This window comes from Scyliorhinus torazame, chromosome 1 (assembly GCF_047496885.1).
Source record: "Scyliorhinus torazame isolate Kashiwa2021f chromosome 1, sScyTor2.1, whole genome shotgun sequence".
Taxonomy (NCBI): Eukaryota; Metazoa; Chordata; class Chondrichthyes; order Carcharhiniformes; family Scyliorhinidae; genus Scyliorhinus; species Scyliorhinus torazame.
The window spans coordinates 393,749,597-393,774,637 of record NC_092707.1 but is presented as its reverse complement, the minus strand read 5'-3'; the positions used below and the strand labels follow the sequence as shown (position 1 = coordinate 393,774,637).

The following is a 25,041-nucleotide window of genomic DNA, read 5'->3' as shown; positions in this document are numbered from 1 at the left end:
CTACTGTGCAGAAAATGCCACGTTGGCAGTCCCCTACCAGCTGGCAGTGCTACCATAAGAGTGGAAGTAAGGCCATTCGGCCCATCGAGTCCACTCCACCATTCAATCATTGCTGATTTCAACTCCATTTACCCGCTCTCTCTCAATAGCCCTTAATTCCTTGAGAAATCAAGAATTTATCAACTTCTGTCTTAAAGACACTCAACTTCCCGGCCTCCACCGCCCTCTGTGGCAATGAATTCCACATACCCACCACTCTCTGGCTGAAGAAATTTCTCCTCATCTCTGTTCTAAAGTGACTCCCTTTTATTCTAAGGCTGTGCCCCCGGGTCCTAGTCTCCCCTGTTAATGAAAACAACTTCCCTACATCCACCCTATCTAAGCCATTCATTATCTTGTAAGTTTCTATTAGATCTCCCCTCAACCTCCTAAACTCCAATGAATATAATCCCAGGATCCTCAGACGTTCATCGTATATTAGGCCTACCATTCCTGGGATCATCCGTGTGAATCTCCGCTGGACCTGCTCCAGCGCCAGTATGTCCTTCCTGAGGTGTGGAGCCCAAAATTGCTCACAGTATTCTAAATGGGGCCTAACTAATGCTTTATAAAGCTTCAGAAGTACATCCCTGCTTTTATATTCCAAGCCTCTTGAGATGAATGACAACATTGCATTTGCTTTCTTAATTACGGACTCAACCTGCAAGTTTACCTTTAGAGAATCCTGGACTAGGACTCCCAAGTCCCTGTGCACTTCAACATTATGAATTTTGTCACCGTTTAGAAAATAGTCCACGCCTCTCTTCTTTTTTCCAAAGTGCAAGACCTCGCACTTGCCCACGTTGAATTTCATCAGCCATTTCTTGGACCACTCTCCTAAACTGTCTAAATCTTTCTGCAGCCTCCCCACCTCCTCCATACTAGCTGCCCCTCCACCTATCTTTGTATCATCGGCAAACTTAGCCAGAATGCCCCCAGTCCCGTCATCTATATATATATATATAAAGAGAACAGCTGTGGCCCCAACACTGAACCCTGCGGGACACCACTCGTCACCGGTTGCCATTCCGAAAAAGAACCTTTTTATCCCAACTCTCTGCCTTCTGCCTGACAGCCAGTCGTCAATCCATGTTAGTACCTTGCCTCTAATACCATGGGCCCTTATTTTACTCAGCAGTCTCCCGTGAGGCACCTTATCAAAGGCCTTTTGGAAGTCAAGATAGATAACATCCATTAGTTCTCCTTGGTCTAACCTATTTGTTATCAACAAAGAACTCTAACAGGTTTGTCAGGCAAGACCTCCCCTTACTAAATCCATGCTGACTTGTCCTAATCCGACCCTGCACTTCCAAGAATTTAGAAATCTCATCCTTAACAATGGATTCTAGAATCTTGCCAACAACCGAGGTTAGGCTAATTGGCCTATAATTTTCCATCTTTTTCCTTGTTCCTTTCTTGAACAGGGAGGTTACAACAGCGATTTTCCAATCCTCTGGTACTTTCCCTGACTCCAGTGACTTTTGAAAGATCATAACTAACGCCTCCACTATTTCTTCAGCTATCTCCTTTAGAACTCTAGGATGTAGCCCATCTGGGCCCGGAGATTTATCAATTTTTAGACCTCTTAGTTTCTCTAGCACTTTCTCCTTTGTGATGGCTACCATATTCAACTCTGTCCCCTGACTCTCTGGAATTGTTGGGATATTACTCCTGTCTTCTACTGTGAAGACTGAGGCAAAGTACTTATTCAGTTCCTCGGCTATTTCCTTGTCTCCCATCACAAAATTACCAGCGTCATTTTGGAGCGGCCCAATGTCAACTTTTGCCTCTCGTTTGTTTTTAATGTATTTAAAGAAACTTTTACTATCATTCCTAATGTTACTGGCTAGCCTACCTTCAAATTTGATCCTCTCTTTCCTTATCTCTCTCTTTGTTATCCTCTGTTTGTTTTTGTAGCCTTCCCAATCTTCTGACTTCCCACTACTCTTTGCCACATTATAGGCTTTCTCTTTTGCTTTGATGCATTCCCTAACTTCCTTTGTCAGCCATGGCTGCCTAATCCCCCCTCTGATAACCTTTTCTTTTCTTTGGGATGAACCTCTGTACTGTGTCCTCAATTACTCCCAGAAACTCCTGCCATTGCTGTTCTACTGTCTTTCCCACTAGGCTCTGCTCCCAGTCGATTTTCGTCAGTTCCTCCCTCATGCCCCTGTAGTTACCTTTATTTAACTGTAACACCTTTACATCTGATTCTACCTTCTTTCTTTCAAATTGGAGATTGAATTCGACCATATTATGATCACTGCCTCCTAAGTGCTCCCTTACTTTAAGATCTTTAATCAAGTCTGGCTCATTACATAACACTTAAGTCCAGAATAGCCTGTCCCCTCGTGGGCTCCATCACAAGCTGTTCCAAAAAGCCCTCCTGTAAACATTCAATGAATTCCCTTTCCTTTGGTCCACTGGCAGTATTATTTACCCAGTCCACCTGCATATTAAAGTCCCCCATGATCACTGTGACCTTGCCTTTCTGACATGCACTTTCTATTTTGTGGTGTATCTTGTGCCCCTGGTCCTGACCACTGTTAGGAGGCCTGTACATAACTCCCATTATGGTTTTTTTGCCTTTGTGGTTCCTCAACTCTACCCACACAGACTCCACATCATCCGACCCCATGTCGTTTAGTGCTATTGATTTAATTTCATTCCTAATTAACAAGGCAACCCCGCCCCCTCTGCCCACCTCTCTGTCTTTTCGATAGGTTGTGAATCCCTGGATGTTTAAATGCCAGTCCTGAACCCCCTGCAACCATGTCTCTGTGATGCCTACCACATCATACCTGCCAGTCACAATCTGGGCCACAAGCTCATCTACCTTGTTCCGTACACTGCGCGCATTTAAATTTAGCACCTTTAATTCTCTATTGACCGTCCCTTTTTGTTTTCTTAGTGTGGCGGACCTTGGTTTACTGAGCCTTCCCATACACTGTCATATTTTGTGAGATGGGGACTATTGTAACCTCTCCTGAGTTCTGTCTTTTCGTGCTTTTTTTGTATTCCTAAGCAGCTACGCTTCCCACTGATTACTTCACCTCTTGGTTCCCTGACTCCCCCCCCCCCCCCCCACCCCCCCCCCCCCCCCCCCCCCACCCCCAATCTTTAGTTTAAAGTCCTATTGACCACCCTATTTACTCTTTTCGCCAGAACACTGGTCCCAGCTCGGTTCAAGTGGAGACCATCCCAACGGTATAGGTCCCCCCTGTCCCAAAACTGATGCCAGTGTCCCATGAAAAGGAACCCCTCATTCCCACACCACTCTTTCAGCCACATGTTAACTTCCCTTATTCTTGCCTCCCTATGCCAATTTGCACGTGGCTCGGGCAGTAATCCGGAGATTATGACCCTTGAGGACCTGTTTTTTAATTTGAATCCTAGCTCTTTATAATCTCTAAACAGGTCCTCTTTCCTAGACTTGCCTATGTTGTTGGTACCAACATGGACCACAACAACTGGATCCTTCCCCTCCCACTCCAGTATCCTTTCAAGCTGGTCAGAGATGTCCCGCACCCTAGCACCGGGCAGGCAACATACCATGCGGGACTCTTTATCCTGCTCACAAAGGATATTATCTATCCCCCTAATAATAGAATCCCCTACAACTACAACTTGCCTATTTACTCCCTCCCCTTGAATGGCCTGCTGAACCATGGTGCCTTGGTCAGCTGACTCATCCTTCCTGCAACCCTGTTCGCCGTCCACACAGGGAGCAAGTGCCTCATACCTGTTGGACAGAGTCAAGGGCTGAGACTCCTGAGTTCCTGACTGCTGGTTCCCTTTACCTGCCTGACTTGCAGTCACACCCTGCTGTCCCTGGCCACTAGCAGGATTTAAACTACTTACTCTGACAGGTGTGACTGCCTCCTGAAACAGTGTCCAGGTAAGTCTCCCCCTCCCGGATGTGCCTCAGTGTTTGAAGCTCAGACTCCAGCTCATCAACTCTGAGCCGGAGCTCTTCGAGCAGCCAACACTTACTGCAGATGTGGTCGCTGCAGCTCGCAATGGGATCTGCCAGCTCCCACATCAAGCACATCACCTGACCAGCCATCACTAATTAATTAATTTAATTTAAGTTTATGGTGGGGGCAGCTTCAGCCAATCAGACACTACCCTGCACTTTTAACTGAAAAACAGCACAATTAGATTAACCACTTACCTATCCTGGTTACCTCACTGCACCAAACTAGCAAATTCTCACTGTCTGTATCTCTCTCACTCCGGCTGTGTCTCCTTGACCTGCGCAATGCTAATAATATAATACAATAATGCTAATAATAATATAATATGGCACTTACCTCATACCAATGGATCTTATTATTAGGTTAGAGGAGGAGAGTGGGCGGGAGACACTACACGTGTAGTGTCTCGGGTTTCCTCTCCACCAGAATTTATTGGTTGGGGGGGGGGGGGGGGGGGGGGGGGGGGGCGCCTGGGGCGCCTTCCCAGAAGTCCGCGGGTCAAAAAAAATAAAACAGAAAAGAAGTGTTTTTTTTAAAGGAGAAACTTACCTCCCAGAAATCACTTGCGCACCGCTCCCGCTGGAATCAACTGGCCTGCTCCTGTGAAGATAAGTGTTTTTAAAGGAGAAACTTACCTCCCAGAAATCACTTGCGCACCGCTCCCGCCGAAATCCGTGCTACCTGGGCACCTTGGCAGTGCCAGGCTGGCACCCAGGTGGCACTGCCAGGGTGCCAGGCCAGCAGTGGCAGGGTACCCAGGTGTCACCAGCAGAGCCAGAGTGCCACCCTACCCAGAGACCATGCACCTATACCATGCCTTAACGGGATTGCAGCATGACATCACTGGAATGAATTGCATCATGCAATCCAGTTTTAGTTTCACTTTTCCTTCAAGCAGTGCACAAAACCACAACTCTTTGCCGATGTCTTCAAGCTTTCTGTCCATGTATATCTGGTCAAACCTTAATAAATGAACTCACAAAATGTTTACCCTATCTCTTGAGTGCTTGGTGTCTTTTTACCATTATAAAAACACAACACCCACAGGGCAGGGGGGGACAGACATAGAGATCAGGCTGGAAGGAGGTGAGACACCTGACACATGGAACGGGCAGAAATAAGCTTTCTCTAGATGTCTGTGCACCAACGCCCCAATTGGCTCAGGCTCTCACCCAGGACATTGCTACCATTGGCAGGCTCCTGGAATAAGACCTCCTTCCCAGTAGAGCAGGTGGGTGCACATTGCCAATGGCTAACAAGGTTCCTGTCACGAGAGTCATCTCCTGCCACCCCGGGTCATTGTCTCTTATCAAGTTGTGTACTCTTCTTCTACCAGGAGAGAGAGAGTAGCGAGGTGTCAGTGCTCCAAGCGATTGTGCAAAGAGGAGGGAAGGACACCATTTGTATAGGGTGACTTTGCGGCATAGGTGGCGAGGGGAAATAGGTTGAGGATGTGTGTGAGTGTTGGCTGTTCAGAAGGGGATAGCCTTGGAATGAGTGCAGCTCCAATGTGTGTTAACCTGAGGAGTGCAATGCAGGAGAATGCTGGGAAAGTCAGTGTGGGGCTGGGCACCTAAAAGTGCCATGCTGCTGTTCTCCTGAGGTGCTGGATCACCTTGGTGCACTGTATCCAAGTTTGGGGGAGTACACCTGTTGTTGACTTCCTCAGCTACTTCCATCCATGCCAGCTTGGTTGGAGAGATTGTCCTCTTCAAGCTGTCCATTGGACACCTCGCTGCAGCCTCTAAGATCCCTCTGCGGGGCCTTCAGGTGAGAGGCAGGGAGCTGCCTTCCCAAGTTTCCTTTCCATTCCTGTGGTTACAGTAGCCTCAGAAATCCAAATGCTGGTGAGCTTTTCTGACCCTTGCAGTAGTCCCTTTCCTTTGTCATTAATAATCCCACACTCACTCCCTTATTGATCTGGGAACCTGGATGAAAATGGCAAATGGATTTTTCTGGTAAAGGGAAACTGCTGGGTGTGAGCTGTGTAGACTGTTGGGTACCATTCTGGCTGGGACTGAGGTGACCCGAGTTCCACCCACCAGCTCCGTTTCTCTCTCTACAGATGTTGCCTGATCTGGTGAGTATTTTATAGCATTCTGATTTTGTTTGAAACTTGTAGCACAAGTGGCTAGCACTGTGGCTTCAGAGCGCCAGGGTCCCAGGTTCGATTCCCCACTGGGCCACTGTCTGTGCGGAGTCTGCACGTTTCTCCCCGTGTCTGCGTGGGTTTCCTCCGGGTGCTCCGGTTTCCTCCCACAGTCCAAAGACGTGCAGGATAAATTGCCCTTAAGTGTCCATAAAAGTTAGGAGGGGTTATTGGGTTACGGGGCTAGGGTGGAAGTGAGGGGGTCGGTGCAGACTCGATGGGCTGAATGGCCTCCTTCTGTACTTATGTTCTGTTATTGCAACTTTTATTTTCTTACTGTACAAAAATGTCATTTAAATATGTTAATGATTCAAACTATACAAACCACTTGAGTTTAATCCTTTGCTGAAATCTGCAATTTATATTTGTCATTTCTATCCCCAAAATATCAAGGCTGTTTACCCACTATTTCTAACAGAGACCCCGGAGAGTTATTAGAATCTAATTTTAACTAATTGCGTATGTACCATTTAAAAGTTAAAATTTAACGGGCAGCACGATGGCGCAGTGGGTTAGCCCTGCAGCCTCAGTGCGCCGAGGTCCCAGGTTCGATCCCAGCTCTTGTCTGTGTGGAGTTTGCACATTCTCCTGTGTTTGCGTGGGTTTCGCCCCCAAACCCAAAGATGTGCAGAGTAGTGGATTGGCTACGCTAAATTGCCCCTTTAATGGAAAAAATGAATTGGGTACTCTAAATTTTTTAAAAGTTACTATTTATTTTGGTCTTATTCACGAACCTTCAGACCCATTAAAGTACACATAGAACAGCCATACAAATTGTAAGTAGATCGTACATAGAATTTGGGTTCTGCATATTAGACTTCAAAGAATTAAGAAACAAGGGTCGGGATTCTCCAGTCTCCGACGCCAAAATCGCTTGCGGCGATCGGCTGGAGAATCCACGTTGGCGCCGAAATTGGGGGCAGCATCGCTTTTGTTTTGTGCCATTTTTTCGGTCGTAAAACGCCACCGTTCCCACACCGCTGGTCAGCACTTAGTCTCAGAATCTGAGAATCCTGTCCATCACCTTGAATGTCTTACATGTTACAGGAACTGCAAATAATTTTCAAATACTGTAGAATTACAACGCTATTATACTCCTAAGTGCTATTATATCGCAGCCTTCCTAATGCCTTGAATCATCCCATTTTTTTTTGAAAATATGTTTATTAAGAATTTTTAACAGAATTTTCAACCATATAAACAACCCCCCGCCCCCCGTAACAAAAAAGAAGAAAAAACTTGCATAGCAAGACATAAACATGGCAGAGCAATATGATACAGAACTTTGTACATTGGATTCCTCCCGTACATATCAGTTTTTCTTGCTCAGATGCCCCCCCCCCCCCCCCCCCCCCCCCCGGTTGCTGCTGTTGTCAACCGAACTCCATCTAACGCTCCGCGAGATAGTCTAGGAACGGTTGCCACTGCCTGGAGGACCCCTGCACAGACCCTCTCAGGGCAAACTTTTTATCCTTTCCAACCAGAGAAACCCTGCCATCTCATTTATCCAGGCTTCCACACTGGGGGGCTTCGCATCTTTCCACACTAACAAGATCCTTCGCCGGGCTACCAGGGACGCAAAGGCCAGAATGCCGGCCTCTTTCGCCTCCTGCACTCCCAGCTCGTCCGCTACTCCAAATAGTGCTAGCCCCCAGCTTGGCTTAACCTGGACTTTAACCACCTTCGGTACTGTTCTCGCAACTCCCCTCCAGAACCCATCCAGTGCCGGGCATGACCAAAACATATGTACATGGTTCGCTGGGTTTCCTGAGCACCTCCCACATCTGTCCTCCACCCCAAAGAACCTACTCAGCCTCGCCCCCATCATATGCGCTCTGTGAACAACCTTAAATTGTATCAGGCTAAGCCTGGCACACGAGGAAGAGGAATTAACCCTATTTAGGGCATCAGCCCATAGACCCTCCTCAATCTCCTCCCCCAGCTCCTCTTCCCATTTACCCTTCAGCTCCTCTACCAAAGCCTCCCCCTCTTCTTTCATCTCCTGGTATATTTCCGACACCTTGCCCTCTCCGACCCATACGCCCAAAATCACCCTGTCTTGAATCCCCTGTGCCGGGAGCAGCGGGAACTCCCTCACCTGCCGCCTCACAAACACCCTCACTTGCATGTACCTGAAGGCATTTCCCGAGGGTAGTCCAAATTTCTCCTCCAGCGCCCCTAAGCTCGCAAACGTCCCATCGATGAACAGGTCCCCCATTCTTCTTCTAATCCCTGCCCGATACCAGCTCTGACACCCCCCGTCCATCCTTCCTGGGACTAACCGATGGTTATCTCTGATCGGGGACCACACCGAGGCTCCTATCGCACCCCTGTGCCGTCTCCACTGCCCCCAGATCTTTAGCGTTGCTGCCACCACCAGACTCGTGGTTTACCTTGTCGGCGAGAGCGGCAGCGGTGCCGTCACCAGCGCCCACAGGCTCGTTCCTTTGCAGGACGCCATCTCCAACCTCTTCCATGCCGCCCCCTCTCCCTCCATCACCCACTTACGGATCATCGCCACGTTGGCTGCCCAGTAATAGCCACCCAGATTCAGCAATGCCAGCCCTCCTCTATCTCTACTACGCTCCAGGAACCCCCTCCTTACCCTCGGGGTCTTGCTCGCCCACACAAATCCCATAATGCTCCTGCTTACCCTCTTAAAAAAGGCCTTGGTAATCACAATTGGGAGGCATTGGAATACAAAAAGAAACCTCGGGAGGACCACCATTTTAATCGACTGTACCCTGCCCGCTAGTGAGAGTGGCAACATGTCCCACCTTTTAAAGTCCTCCTCCATCTGTTCCACCAGCCGCGTCAAATTAAGTTTGTGCAGTGCCCCCCAGCTCCTAGCTACCTGGATCCCCAAGTATCAAAAGCTCCTTTCCGCCCTCCTCAACGGTAGGTCGTCTATCCCTCTTCCCTGATCCCCCAGATGCACCACAAAGAGCTCAATCTTTCCCACATTGATCTTATAGCCCGAGAAGCCCCCAAACTCCCTTAGGATCTGCATGACCTCAACCATCCCTTCCACTGGATCCGCCACATACAGCAACAGGTTGTCTGAGTACAGCGACACTCTATGCTCCTCTCCCCCTCGGACCACCCCCCTCCATTTCCCCGACTCCCTTAACGCCATGGCCAAAGGTTCAATTGCTAATGCAAACAGCAGGGGGGACAGGGGGCACCACTGCCTCGTCCCTCGATACAGCCGGAAATACTCCGACCTCCGCCGGTTCGTGACCACACTCACCACCAGGGCTCTATACAGGAGCTTAACCCAACTAATAAACCCTCCCCCGAACCCAAACCTCCTCAACACTTCCCAGAGATACTCCCACTCTACTCGGTCAAAGGCCTTCTCCGTGTCCATAGCTGCCACTATCTCCGCCTCTCCCTCCACCGATGGCATCATAATCACATTCAGTAGCCTCCACACATTGGTATTTAGCTGCCTGCCCTTTACAAATCCCGTCTGGTCCTCGTGAATCACCCCCGGGACACAGTCCTCAATCCTCGTAGCTAACACTTTTGCCAGCAACTTAGCATCTACGTTGCGGAGCGAGATCGGCCTATACGAACCGCATTGCAGTGGGTCCTTATCCCGCTTCAGGATCAAAGAGATCATCGCCTCCGACATTGTCCCATTGAAAGTCCTTGCCAGCAACGGGGCTAACAGGTCTACATACTTTCTATAGAACTCCACCGGGAACCCATCCGGCCCCGGGGCCTTCCCTGCCTGCATGCTCCCCAGTCCTTTAACCAGCTCCTCCACCCCAATTGGCGCCCCCAAACCAGCCACCTCCTGCTCCTCCACCCTCGGGAACCTCAGTTGGTCCAAGAATCGTCGCATCCCCTCTTTTCCCCCTGGGGGCCGGGACCTATACAGCTCCTCGTAGAAGACCTTGAATGCCTCATTCACTTTCACCGCACTCCGCACTGTAGTTCCCCTTCTATCCTTGACTCCACCTACATCTCTCTCTGCCATCCTCTTACGGAGCTGATGTGCCAGCATCCGGCTCGCCTTCTCCCCATATTCATACATCACCCCTTGTGCCTTCCTCCACTGTGCCTCTGCCTTCCCTGTGGTCAACCGGTCGAACTCTGTCTGGAGACTTCACCTCTCCCTGAGTAGTCCCTCATCAGGGGCCTCTGCATATCTCCTGTCCCCTCTTAAAATCTCCCCCACTAACCTCTCCCTTTCCCTGCCCCCTCTCTTCTCCCTATAAACCCTGATGGAGATTAACTCTCCCCTAACCACCGCCTTCAGTGCCTCCCATATTACTCCCACCTGCACCTCCCCATTGTCGTTGGCCTCCAGATACCTTTCGATGCACCCTCCTGCACACTTCCTCGTCTGCCAACAGTCCCACATCCAACCGCCACAGCGGGCGTTGGTCCCTCTCCTCCCCCCAGCTCTAATTCCACCCAGTGCGGGGCGTGGTCTGAAATGGCTATGGCCGAATACTCCATCCCCTCCACTTTCCCCCCCCCCCCGTCTGATCCATAAACCCCCTGAGCACCTTGGCCGCAGCCGGCCTCTTTCCGGTCCTGGATCTGGAGCGATCCAGTGCTGTGTCCAACACAGTGTTGAAGTCCCCACCCATTATCAAACTTCCTACCCCCAAGTCCGGAATACACCCCAACATACGTTTCATGAATCCAGCGTCGTCCCAATTCGGGGCGTATACATTTACCAATACCTCCCCTGCAACCTACCACTCACCATCACGTATCGGCCTCTGTTGTCCAGAATCATCCCCTCTTGATACTCCCTAACCCCAACCTAAGGAAGGAGCAGTTCTCCGAAAGCTAGTGTTTGAAACAAACCTGTTAGACTTTAACCTGGTGTTGTAAGACTTACTGTGCTCACCCCAGTTCAACACTGGCATGTCCACATCAACCCAACCTTTTGAACCACATATAAGCTGTCTACTCACTTTGTAATGTTGGCAACTACTGCATCCACTGTCTACAGGCCTAGCCCTCCAATCATCACTCCCAATTCCCAACCACCAGTCAGCTCATTCTCCCATTCCCACCCATATGCTGTCGCCTTTGGAGTGAGATGATGCCCATGTTGTTAATCAGAGGATTGTCCAATATTAAAAGCATTCTGCCCTTTCTATTGTGATGTTGAAAGTCCGTGCCAATGCCAAACAGGTTAAGATACATTTCAGTTTACCAACTCACAATGGACGCGCTACAATCTCAAATCTTTGCAGCTTTAATGTGACATTCTTGGAACAGAAACAGTTATATATTTAGCCAGAGGCATTTAGAATTATCACTGCACAAACGGTTAAACATTGATCCTTTTTACCCATTATTCTCGTCCCAGCAGACTCCTTCCGCTGGTACATGTGTAAATGTCAGCCTCAAGTGGGCAAAATGCACAATGCAATTTTTCAATACACTACATTTAACAGGGAAACTACAAGTGGATCCAACTACATACTATAATTGTGTATAATTTCCTGCCACTTTAAAATGTCTCCTTAAACTTTCTATAAACAAAATCATAGGTAATAAGCTTATAATTGTAAAAACAAATACCCTCGAGTGGGCAGCACGGTAGCACAGTGGTTAGCACAGTTGCTTCACAGCTCCAGCATCCCGGGTTCGATTCCCGGCTTGGGTCACTGTCTGTGCGGAGTCTGCATGTTCTCCCCGTGCCTGCGTGTGTTTCTTCCGGGTGCTCCGGTTTCTTCCCACAGTCCAAAGATGTGCAGGTTAGGTGGATTGGCCAAGCTAAATTGCCTTTAGCGTCCAAAAAGGTTGGGTTGGGTTACGGGGATAAGGTGGAGGTGTGGGCCTGAGTAGGGTGCTCTTTCCAAGGGCCGGTGCATATTCGATGGGCTGAATGGCCCCCTTCTGCACTGTAAATTCAATGATTCTAGTGCACTACCGCCATGATCTCAAAGCAGATAAGTGGAAAGAATGATCACTATCCTGCTCCATCGTTTGCAGACGATTTTGTATAACTATCCGGTACCTCCGGTACAAGCTTGGAGGGCTGAAGGGCCTGTTCCTGTATTGTACTTTGTATTTGACAGATTAAATGCGTGATTATTCGACTCTAATGCTATTTTCCAAGTATTTGAAGAATATTAGGGAATTTATTCATAAAGTGGAACTTTTTCATTTTTCCACATTTTTAGGATATTGCTAATATTTGTGGACTGCCACAAAATGTCATCAACATGGCACAGTGCACGCAGTGAGAGGAAATTATACCTAACAGTTAAACCACAATAATGCATTGTTGTAGAAATAGCTGATTCAGCATAGAAGCATTGAGGGAAACTTAATTCACTTTTGCACGCTAAATCTTCCTTTTAATGCAGTGTTTAATGATGCATCTATGTCGTAAGAAGAGAACCGCAAATATGAACTGGTTGGGGTAAAATATGTTGATTAATGCTTCAGTCACAGCACTGATCTCGTTATGTAAAGAAAAACAAAAATAAAATATGTGCAGAAAAACATACACCAGTTATTTTCATTATGCTTTTGTACTGTTTAATTCCAAGAAATAAAAACAACATTACACATGTTGTTACGATGGAGAGTCATGGTTATTGCCTTTCCAATTTGAGGCACAGGGCAGTATCGCAAGTAATCTTGCATAAAGGATACGAGATACCCCCAAGTGAATTGCCAGAGACTGATCCGACTGAGAGGTCCGCATGATGATAGAAACTGCAACTGAAGCTCGAGGGATTTGAAAATGATATCTGGACCTTGAGAATAATCACTTCCTCAAATTCACATAAGGGTTATGATTTAGACTTTACAATTTACGGTTTCAGTCGTAGCGATGTCAGAGCTTCTAACCTCTTGGATAATCTTTGTTTTTAGCTATTCGGATGCAAGCTGCTATTCAAAATTTATCTGGGATAAAAGTCATTGAGTATGCTCAAGGGGCAGGGGGGTGGGTTTGATACATTTCAGATAAACAATCACGTAAAGGGTGATGTGCATAGTGGATGTAAAAGGAATTGAAGTGTCTGATCCACCCGTGATTGTATTGAATGGTGGAGCAGGCTCGGCAGGTTGAATGGCCGACTCCTGTTCCTATCTTCCTGTATTTTGCTGAAAGCAAATTGAAAGCATAGAATAATTTTTGATTTTGAAAACCCAAGAAATATTGGGTAACAATACAGCCATATGGAATTGATAGAACACTGTTGTGTTAGGTGCTCTGCTACACAGACGAACCAACACAGTTGCGGATGGTACAACTCAGTTTTATTACTAACAATGGTAAACTAGTTACTGTGGTTCGTTCATTACCCTTGAATCTGTGGACCTATCCCTAACACTATCTTGGAGTGGCACTCAGCATATGGTGGATGTCTGAGGGGCTTGCTGTGAGCTCTGTGCCTGTCTCCTGCTGGAATGAGCAGGAAGTGTTGTGTTCCCCATTTTATAGTGTGTATGCTCTTGCCTGTGATTGGCTGTGGTGTTGTGTGTGTATTGATTGGTCCAGTGGTCTGCCCATCAGTATGTATGTATGTTTGCACCATGATATTTACCTGAATATCATGACATCCCCCCTTTCTTACAAGAACATGTGCCTATGTGGTTATAAATAGATATGTGTACTGAGTACAGCTGAATGTGTGTGTGTCCAATATCTACAGCATGTACATGAGGCTAAACTATGGGGCGATGTCAGGTGCGACATTGCAACGAGGTTGTACCATAAACAAAACACGTGGAAATGTTAAACGTCAAAACGAACTCCTGTAACGACAAGGAAAAAGAGAAACATATTAACACAGTGGTATGATACATCAGTGAGTTCAATGTTCAAACAGGCTCATAAGTCCAGCCTAGTAGGTGGGCGACGAATTCGGGTTGACCGTTAGGGTGGCACACCATTCATCACCCGGATTGACGCTGTTCACGGGCATCGGCCGATGGGTCCTGCCTGGAGACATCCGGTTCCTATCAATGACCGCAACACGGAAGGCGTCCTGGTCGTCTGTGTCACTGGTTTGGATGTCGTCTGGGCACGACTCGTAGTACGGAGGCTGAATGGTCCGCACGTCCCTGCGAGGTTGTCGGAATTGGGGAACATTGGCAGGTTGAGCTGCTCGACAGCAGGCAGCGTAGTGGCCCATCTTGCCACAGCGGAGGCATTGTCGGTTTTTTGCCGGACATTGCCGCTTTAAATGTGCGGCTCCGCGGTTGCCGCACGTCGTGATGTCATGGCGTTTGTTGCGCCACTGCGCATGCGCAGTTCGGTCTTGCGTCAAGTGCACCTGCGCATCACGTCCCTCTCCATCGATGTCTTTTTTGGCGCGCACAAACGCGGGAGGCCGCGGAAGGCGCGCAAAATGGCCGCCCTCATCCGGGCCGCGGGCCGGGAGGAACTCGATCGCCTGGACCCGTTCGGCCTCGTAGGACGCCTGCCTCGCCGATCCGGCCGCGTAGGATCCCTGCCGTGCCGATTCGGCCGCTTGAAATTGGGAGTAGCGGCCGGTCACGTTTTCATGAAGGACATAGGCTTCGGTTGCGGAGGCTAGGGCGAGGCCTTTAATTTTGAGGAGCTGCTGGCGTAGGGCGCCCGAGGTGACCCCAAAAACAGTCTGGTCCCGAATCATTGAATCGGAGGTGGTGTCGTAACCGCAGGACTGCGTGAGGATACGGAGGTGTGTAAGGAAAGATTGAAAGGGCTCATCCTTACCCTGCAGGCGCTGCTGGAAGAGATACCTCTCAACTCTCATTTACCTCGACGCTGAAGTGTTGCTCGAGTTTGAGAAGGACCGTCTTGTACTTGGTCTTGTCCTCGCCTTCCGTGAACACCAGGGAGTTGTAGACATGGATGGTGTGTTGCCCTGCCGTGGGCAGGAGGAGGGCGATTTTTCTGGTGTTCGAAGCGCTCTCCCTTTCGGTGGCTTCCAGGAAGAACTCGAAGCGCTGTTTGAACAGCTTCTAATTGACGCCGAGGTTTCCAGCGATTTCTAACGGCTGCAGTGTGCTGATGGTGTCCATGGTGCAGGATGGCGGATTCCTGAGGATTTGTAGGTAGTTCTCACAGTTACCGGGTTCCAATCCTGGTACTATGTCGTGTTGGGTGCTCTGCTACACAGATGAACCAACACGGTTGCAGATGGTACAACTCAGTTTTATTACTAACAATATATACAATGGTAAACTGGTTACTGTGGTTCGTTCATTACCCTTGAATCTGTGGACCCAGCCCTAACACTATCTTGGAGTTGCACTCAGCATATGAAAAATGAAATGAAATGAACATGGTGGATGTCTGAGTGGCTTGCTGTGAGCTCTGTGCCCTGAGCTGTCTCCTGCTGGAATGAGCGGGAAGTGTCGTGTTCCCCATTTTATAGTGTGTATGCTCTTGCCTGTGATTGGCTGTGGTGTTGTGTGTGTATTGATTGGTCCGTTGATCTGTTCATCAGTATGTATGTATGTTTGCACCATGATGTTTACCTGAATATCATGACAAACACAACTAAAATTCATTAAATTCTACACCAAATGAAATGAATTTAAGGTCCATGGCGGAGGTCCCTTTCACTGGCCGGAAAGTCGGGGGCAACCCTGTGGTGGCCATTTCTGAGACCCCAATGCAACTGCGTGCCTATCAGGCAATTAAATGCCTGGCATAGGGGCTCCTGTCTCTCCACGAGGCCAATTGGATAGCCGACAGCTCTTCAGTCCCACCAGCTCCGCCTGGAACGGTGGTCACAGCCGGTACTGCTGCTGTTTGGACCAACATCGATGGTGGCACCCAGGAATGGGGCGTACGTGTTTGAGTGTCGTTATGGTCATTTAGGCAGGCCCCAGCGATGGGGTTGCAGGATCATTGTTGAGGGAAAGGGAGAGGCTTTCAAAAGGGGCAGCCCTCCATTGGCTGATGAGGCCCACTCCATCCGAACGTAAAATGTGGTCACCAGCCTTTACTGGGTGGTGTCCCCACATGTCGTGGAACTAACCCCCCCCCCCCCCATCCAAACACCCATCCTCCTCCCTTACACCACTGTGGAATACCGTCAGCTGTGGATGAAACCCCCGAGTGGCCGCTTATTGGCCATTTAAGGCCTCAATTTGTCTCCAGGTAGAAAGAACATCTTCAGGCCTCCCGTAAGTGAATTGGAGGGAGTGGGGATGGCAGTAGGTATTCCACATAACCTCCCATCTCGCCTTTCCTCCCAATTGTGTGCCCTACTACCTCCCAGCTCACTCCCAAAAAGGGGAATTTAATTTTGCCCTCTATATGCAAAACACATAAAAATTCTTACAATTAGATAATAATTGTCTGTAAACCCATTTATTCCATCCACCTGAACAATATTCACTGTTAAATCCACCCACACATTGAAGTAAAATAGTTGTTTCCCTTTATATTCCCAATTCTCTAATTAATAATTTGTCAGCGCTGGTATTTCAACCCGTTGCATTGTAAATAATTAGCCAGGTTCACTTTAATGCAATTGGAAATCACGAGAGACGTAAAACGGGCTAATTTCCATTTAACAATGTTGTCCAAAGTCACAGAGATCTCCTTGGTGTGTTGGTTGAGGGATAAATGTTGTCCAGGACATTAGGAGAACTCTCCTGTGCTTTTACTTATAGCATTATACCATGGTATCTTTTACACCAGAAGACACATGTGATGATTTTCCGACCACATTACTCCTGGCGCAAATCCCACTATGTCAGGAAAATACCGGAGGAGCTGTGAAACGGGATTTGCAACCGATGCCAAACAGCTCACTATGTTCCTGGGCCCTCCCAGCAGACATAATCAGCTTCACGCCCAGCGAGGGCTCAAACCTAATTACCATGCATTTAAATAGGTGAACGGAATTAGTAGATGTAGATGCTTGAGGCCAAATCAGCCGGGAACGTACTGTGTTCCCATCCGCCGATGTGACATGGCACATGACGCCGGTGGGTATCACTACTGGTCTCCCAAATGGAGACCAGATGTGATGAGCACACTGGGAGGGCTTGTAGGCTATTGTAGCCCCCAGGTGGTCATGGATATGGTAGGAAAGTGCCCTGGCTGTGCCCCCTGGCACCCTTGCTGTGCCAACTTGGCAGTGCCAAGATGCCAGGGGGCAGTGCCAAAGGGCAGAGTCTGAAGGGCAACCCAATGGGAGGGCCCCAATGCCAGTGATCAATGTTCAGGTTACGGGGAGGGGGGGATCAGGCTGGCCACCAATGATGGGGAGAGGGTGGGGCCCTGATGTCCATGGGGGAGGGGGTGTCTTTAATTTCACCTTCAGTGGAGCAATTATAAAGGGTACCTCAATCTTTGTGAAGGCCTGCTTGCCAACATGATTAGACCCCGCACCTCCCAATGATGGCGCAAAACACGCCTCCCTCAAAAAAATGGCAAAGTGTGGGAAGGTCTCATCAAGAAGTTTGCCTGTTTCTTTGGGAAGAAACACACTGATTTTCTGACTGAACTTGACACTTTACTATTTTGGCAAAAATTCCACCCATTGTTTTCATAATACTTAATCTGAAAGATGGATTATGTAATTTACCACCATTTCAGAAGCCTAAAGCTCCCTTATCACGCTCACTGTGGGCCAAATTATTCTTCACAAAAAGTCCAAGAAACTACATCTACTCATTTTCTTCATCCAGTAGCTTTTCTACCCCCTCAAACAATCCTGGTATTTTTAAAAGACATGGGCCGGAATTCCCAGGCCGTTTGCTGGCGATGGGATTCTTTATTCCCGCCAGCAGCGTACCCCCGCCTATGGGTTTCCGGTGTTGTGGGGTGGCTTCAATGGGAATTCCCATTGGCAGCGGTGGGAGCAGAGAACCTCGCCACCAGCAAATGGCGCGACACCTCTCACCACTGGGAAGCACGTGGCTGGGAGGCCAGGGGACCCAGACTATATTTTCGAATTTGTAAAATTACGATCTCTGTGCCCTTGAAATACATCCTGTTAAAAGCCACTGTTGATCAGATTACAATAGCCGAAAATTATAAACATTAGGCTAAATGAATTGTAACCAATAAGCTCATGCCTGAATATTGGAATTGGGTATGCCATTTGCCAGTCCTCAGGTATTTTAGAAGTATCTATGGAGTTCTTTGTACCATCCTGAATAAAAATAGTTGGAAAGTCCTGTGGGGCGAATAGGTTCATATTCTGAAATCCCCTTTCTTATTCATACTTTTATGCGGTTATCACATTGATTTTTAAATACATTGCCAAACCAAAGCCAAAACTACAATTTCACAGCAAGTACTTAGATCGGGACAGAAATCTCAAACCACTCCAATGTGTTTTTAGATCTTGGATGCAGTTTTCAATAGGGATTTCCTTGTGGCTCAGGCAAGCTGTTGTCCCTGTCTACATCTGTGTCTGAAGCTCAGTGAATCGTAGCAAATATCCTTGTTGCCTAAAGCTTTGAGAGAAGGAAACAAATCAATTCTCCTCCGGTGGGATTTTCCGTTCCGCCGGCAGCGCACCCCTGCCCTCGGTTCCCGGAGGTGTGGGTGCCTACAATGGGAAATTGGCCAGCGGCGGGAACTGAGAATCCCGCTGCCAGCGACGGCGCGCCACCGAGAAACACGCGGTTGGGGAGGCGGGGAATTCACCCCAAAAACACTCTTGACTCTGTTGTCTTCGTCATGATGTAGGTTCTACTTTACCTATTTTTATCATCAGTATCTGCTGAAAGGCATTAGAATTGTATTTGTACAGGACTACTTCTGAATGCATTTCATCTGATGCAATAATGAAGTACTTGTGCCCTGGTTGCTGCTTTTCATTAACTGCATATAGTTATATTACTTGGTGAGCAATTCCAACAACCAAGATTACTACCTAAACTTTCAAATTTACAGACTGCCAGACTGATGGATTGGGTTTCACCGAGGACTGTTATTGTTCCCTTGGCGAGTTGCTGAAAATTCCTTGCTTTTGCATACCAAGTCCCAGGTCTCTGTCGTTTGACTGAGCTCACACCCTCTTCCTCCCCACCCTGTCCTCCCCTCACCCCCGGTAACTCTATATACTGCTGAATCCAATGTCTTTACGTTCACGAGGATTCATTCCAAACATGAGCAACAAAGGTATATAAAGCGGAGGAAAAGTCGGTTTTAAATTGCCCCCCCCCCCCCCCCCCCCCCCACCCCCCCCCCCCCCCCCCCCCACACGATGTTTACTTTTAATTGGACATTGAAATGAAATGAAAATCGCTTATTGTCCCAAGTAGGCTTCAAATGAAGTTACTGTGAAAAGCCCCTAGTCGCCACATTCCAGCGCCTATTCGGGGAGGCTGGTACGGGAATTGAACCGTGCTGCTGGCCTGCCTTGGTCTGCTTTACAAGCCAGTGATTTATCCAGCCCCTTTATTGGGAGGATCCTTCAGCTCTGAGGAATTATTGAGCTGAAGGAGATTACAAATTCATTGAAACTTTGGTTGGAAATAACCGTCTAATACGGATGCACCGTCTTACAAACATTCCCAGTGAGTTTGATGTTGATGCAAGAGAAACAGATTACAAAATAAAAAATACACAGTCTGGGAAAGGCTGCCTGGAGACTGGGTGCGATTTATGAAGACAAATACCATAACTATAATGATGGCAAACATATAAAAGAGCAGATTTATAATTCAAGTTGCATGTTCAGTTGGAAGGCTTTCCAAGGTCCCAAACAGATGCAAAATGTTTCTTTTTATTATCAATGCCATTAATTCTTTCCAGTTGAGTGATTGGAAATAAGATAAATATGTCGAGGGTATGATAATATATCAGCAATAAAATATCACTCTGTGTAACCTTGGCATCCTATCTGAAACCGAGGAGAGATTCCAACCCTAAATCCACTCCATCACGAAGATTGCATATTTCCACTTTTATGACATTGGCCATCTCTGTCCCTTCTTCAGCTCAGCTGCTCCTAAAACTCCCATCCAGGCATTTGTTATCTCTCGGCTCGACTACCCCAATGCTCTAATGGCTGCCTCCCAGCTTGTACACTGCATAAACTTGAGTTCATCTAAAACTTTGCTGCCCGTATCCTAATGTGGAAAAAGTCCACTTTGCTCATCACCATTCTGACTGAGTGCCATTGGCTTCCTGTTCAGCAAGTCTCAATTTGAATATTCCCTGCACTACCCATCTTGTAACCTCCTCCAATAATCCAAGATCACTGCCTCTTCTGCGTCCCTGATTTTCATTGCTCCACCATTGGAGGGCATGCTCTGGAATTTCCTCCCCAAACCTCTCCGCCTCTCTCTCCTCTAAGCCACCTTTTAAACCTCTTTGACAAAGCTTTTGGTCACTTGTTGTAATATCTTCATGTGGATCAGTGCCAAATAGCATTTGATAATGGTCCTGTGGACTAGTTTGGGATATGTTACTACATTAGAGGTGTTAGACGATTGTTAAATATTGTTACTCTCAACTACAATACAGTAGGTGTATTCGCTATGAATATTATATGAAATAAGTTCATAAGATATACGAGCAGAATTAGGCCATTTGGTTCATCGAGTCTGCTTTACCATTCGTTCATGGCTGATCTCATCCTGACCTTAACGCCACTGTCCTGTCTGTTCTCCATAATCCTTCAACCCACGAATGAAATATGGATAATAATGCTAGAACCTGCATTCATAGATCATTGTTTTGGTTTGTTTCAAAGATTTTCCATAGTAGAGATTTTGGTTTTAATATTAATGTTTTAATAGCAATAGCAAAAACGGCACCTCAGCAAGAGGGTGCTAATATGTGAACGATAGTTGTTTCCGATAAGACTGCAAACAATAGTAATTTGTTAGCTTGTATCATAACGAGATAAACATTTTTTACCCATTGTCTTGGGAAATCGTTGTCCCAGCATTAAGAAGGAAGGGTTTCTGGCTGCCTTTCCTTGTTAGCTGTGAATGGAATTACTGTGATAAAAGCAGAGACAAAGGTACAGACATATAATCAGTTCCAACGAAGTCTGTAAGTACTTTTGTCATTTAAACTGCAAGCTTCAAGGAATACTTTTGTCACGCGGAGCAGGAGAATGCAGGAGTGTCAAGCTGAAATCAAGTATATGTGATGTTTTTATTATTTTGTATTATTATGGAAAGACATTGTACCATTCAAGCTAAGAAGATCTGAACATAATTGCTCTCGAAGTGTTAGCTCAGACTTGGCTGACTGTGTGGAGTTTACAGGCGCGATTCTCTGAAATGGAGACAGAGTGTTCGCGGCGTCGTGAACGCCGTCGAGGTTCAAGACGGCGCAAAGCGGCCCCTATCCCGACCGATTCAGGGACCGATAATGGGCTAGGAATGGCGCCGCGTCATTTATGTGGGCCAGGCTTTGACGCCGCATAAAGGCGGCGCCGCATACATGACGCGGCCGGCGCCGCATAACTGGTGTCACCCGCGCATGCGCATGTCCGATGGATCTTGCGGGGCTGCGGGAGAAAGGAGGTCCTCCTCCAGAGAGGCTCGCCCGACAATCGGTGGGCACCGATCGCGGGCCAGACCCCATTTGAGGCCCCCCCCGGTGCAGGATCCCCCTCCCTCCCCCCTCCCTTCCCCACAGGCCGACCCCCAGCATTCCCGCACTGTTCCCGCCGGCAGTGACCAGGTGTGGACGGCGCCGGGGGGAACCCGCCGTTTTGGGCAGGCCGCTCAGCCCATCCAGCACTGAGAATCGCGGGGGTACCGGTGAATCGCCATTTTGGCTGTCTCGGGCGATTCACTAGACCGCGCCGCAAAACCCGATTGTGCCGATCTGGCTGCTTCCGTGAATCGCGGGAGGGTGTCGCACTGGCGTCGCGGGAAAATTTGGCGACCCAGGCGATTTTCTGAAACGGCGCAGGAGCAGAGAATCGCGCCCATGCAGTTTAGGTGGATCAGCCATGATAAAATTGTTCCTTAGTGTCCAGGAATGTGCAGGTTAGGTGGGGTTACGGTGATAGGGTGGGGGAGTGGGCCTAGGTAGGGTGCTCTTTCAGAGGGTCAGTGCCGACTCAGTGGACTGAATGGCCTCCTTTTGCACTGTAAGGAGTCTATGTACCCCTATGCCATTGCCAGGCTGCAGAGGGAGAGTCCCCAAGGGTCCTGGGAGTTGGGTGGGCTCGAGCTGTGGGTGGGGGTTTGACCCAGGGATGCCCCACTAAATGGGGGTCCTGTATCTAGTCTTCCCCTTCCAGCCTTGGGGAATCTGAAGATCACTCTTGGCATGATGATCTCAGGCAGCCCTCTGCTCAACAGTGTGCTCCTGGCCTGAGTTCTTTAATTCTGAAGTGGCCCCCTCTCCCTGAACTGCTCTGCCTGACAGCTGTAGAGCAGTCCTGGCAGCTTAGTGACGAATCAAAGCAGACACACTTTCCCTTTCATATATTCTGCTTCCTTAGACAAGAGTCTTGAAAACAGCAGCTGTTGCACATTTCACAGACTTTCTCAAAAGTGCACACTTGAAAAGGCTACAAATGCCTTGACACCCTTTGAATTGCAAAAGGTCCATCCAATTTCATAGAGCATTACCTTTCACTAGTCTGTGATTGACAGTTTAATGGTTCAGACACTGCTTCTTGGTGGATTGCTTATTTATATTTCCCTTCACGCTTGAATGCATCTTCAGAATCCTACTTTGTTTCTAACCACAATGTTTATAAACACTTCTGCTATGACTGACAGCTCTTTACCATATCAAAGGAGCTCAGTGGCTTCAGTTCCTCTTTTCTCACAGCAGAAAGCACTTAGCTCCTTTGATGTGGTGAGGAGCTGTCAATCATAGCAAGAGTGTTAAACATTGAAGTTAGCTTCAAAGCAGGGTGCTTGAGTTGCATTTAAGTGTGAAGGGAAGAATGGCAATGGGCCTGGTGCCCCCGTCCAACCCTTTTTTTGGCCACGCTCCATTCACTGCCCGATCGGGATTCCCAGTTGCAGTGGTGGAGAATGGAGAATCCCGACTAAGTTTTCTACATATCATGATGCACTCTGAGGTACTTCACACCAGACTGTTTAATACCTCTTTTGAAAAACAACTCCTATGATATTGCAGTACCCACTCAATACTGCACTGCAGTGTCGGCCTCACAAGTAGCATCATTCCTATTGCCCGCCTGAAGGTAGTGACTCTTTTGCAGCCTCTCTGCAGGTAAATGTAGCTGTAACGGTCCCTTAAACTGCAAACCCTGGGTTTAGGTCCCATTTCAGAACTTGATGGCCACAGAAAGCACATGACATAGCCAAACAAGTCAATTATAGACCTCCAATTCCTTCCAATATCCTATAGTGAGTGCGAGAATCACCTGGTCGGTCAGAAGCTCGTGAACAGTCCTTTCAGCAAGCAACTCTCATGAGTTAGTTGACAAAATAACAATAAATGTAGTGGCATAATAGAATTTTTGTGAAGAGGCTGGTTGTTAGGCAAAGAGCAAAGGATATCACTCTGTATTGGCAGCGTCAACCCAAAGAGCCTCAGATACTTTGGAGGGCATTGTCGATTTACAACGTGGAAATAAACATGCTTAAAGAATCAATTGGATCTGTGTTTGAAGATCTAGGATTGAGTGTGTTCTCTCCGAAATGTTTCTGATCCTAAGGAAATTTCTCCATCGTTGCAGAAAACAGAAGTCTGACTCAGTGAAGAGACTTCATGGGGATTGAGTGCAAGCAAGCATCTGACGTCAACATCTTCGCAACTGATCCCTTATCCAGATCCACAGTGGGATGGAGTTCCAGGGGTGATGGGAAGGTGATGGGTTTTACTGGACGTCTGTAACAGGAACTCCAAAGTCCAGTTTCGGGTTGAGGTCAATGGGCCACATGGCGATGCATTGCTCAAAAGCTCCAGATAAAATTGTAAAGGAGCTGCTGCTGTGGGCCCACCTAGACTGACGGATGCAGTTGCTGTTCCCATGGTGGGATGTTCGTTCCTACGATCGCAATCTAGGAATAACTTGAAGTTTCTGCGATTGGCCTTTATTGCCCTCCAACAGTCCCTTCACTTCTCCACCATAAAGTGGGTTGCCGTTAAAGAGCATGTTCAGCAGTTTTTGCTCACAGTCAGGGAAAACAAAGCTGGATTATGATTCTGAGCTACGTCCCCAGAGGAATTACTAAACTGGGTCTGAAAATCCAAATACCTGATACCAATTCATCTGGTATCTCCACAGATCCTGTTTGTCAGACATGGTTTGCTTTTAATAAATCCATACCGACTCTTGTTGCCCAGGATCTTGTGAGACAAACCCTCTTGAATTGCACACCTTTTTTGCTTTGCTCTGCATTCTATTCCCACAAGTAAAGAAGAGCTAATTTATCCCATCGTGCTGCTTTGATCTTAAATGGGAATTACAACAGGGTAGCAGGGAGCTGATAGTTTATTGGAACTTTGATGTGCTGCATGATGGATTGGTACAGCCAGGATTTGAAGCGGTAATTCCACACATATTGCCATCAAAAGCAAATAAGGAAAAAGACTTCTACAAAGGGAAAGAAGGGTAAATCAACACAGGCCACACTTCTGCAGCTCCACTGCACTGCAAAGTGACTGCTGTGTGTTCTCTGACAGGATGCGCTCCAGCAAGTTTCCAAGGCATCTGCAGCAGTACCTCCCAAATGAGCAACCTCTACTGCCTAGAAGGGCAAAGGCAGCTGCTGCAGTCCCTGCTATGCTGAATATACATGATGATCCTCCGCAAAGCAGCTCTACCCAGGCTTCAGGTACATACAGCAAACACCGGGGACCCGGGTTTGAATCCCACCAAGGCAGACGGTTGAATTTAAACTCAATAAAATATCTGGAATTAAAAGTCTAATGATGACATGAAATCATTGTCGGGGAAAAAAACATCTGGTTCACTAATATCCTTCAGGGAAGGAAATCGGCCATCCTTACCTGGTTTGGCCTAGATG

The 25,041-nt window shown here is 47.8% G+C and overlaps 1 protein-coding gene across 1 annotated transcript in view; it reads right to left on the bottom strand.

The window, feature by feature from the left end:
* Positions 1 to 25,041, bottom strand: part of wdr27 (WD repeat domain 27) — a 775,220-nt gene that overhangs the window by 322,673 nt on the left and 427,506 nt on the right. The gene's annotated exons all lie outside the window — the stretch shown is intronic.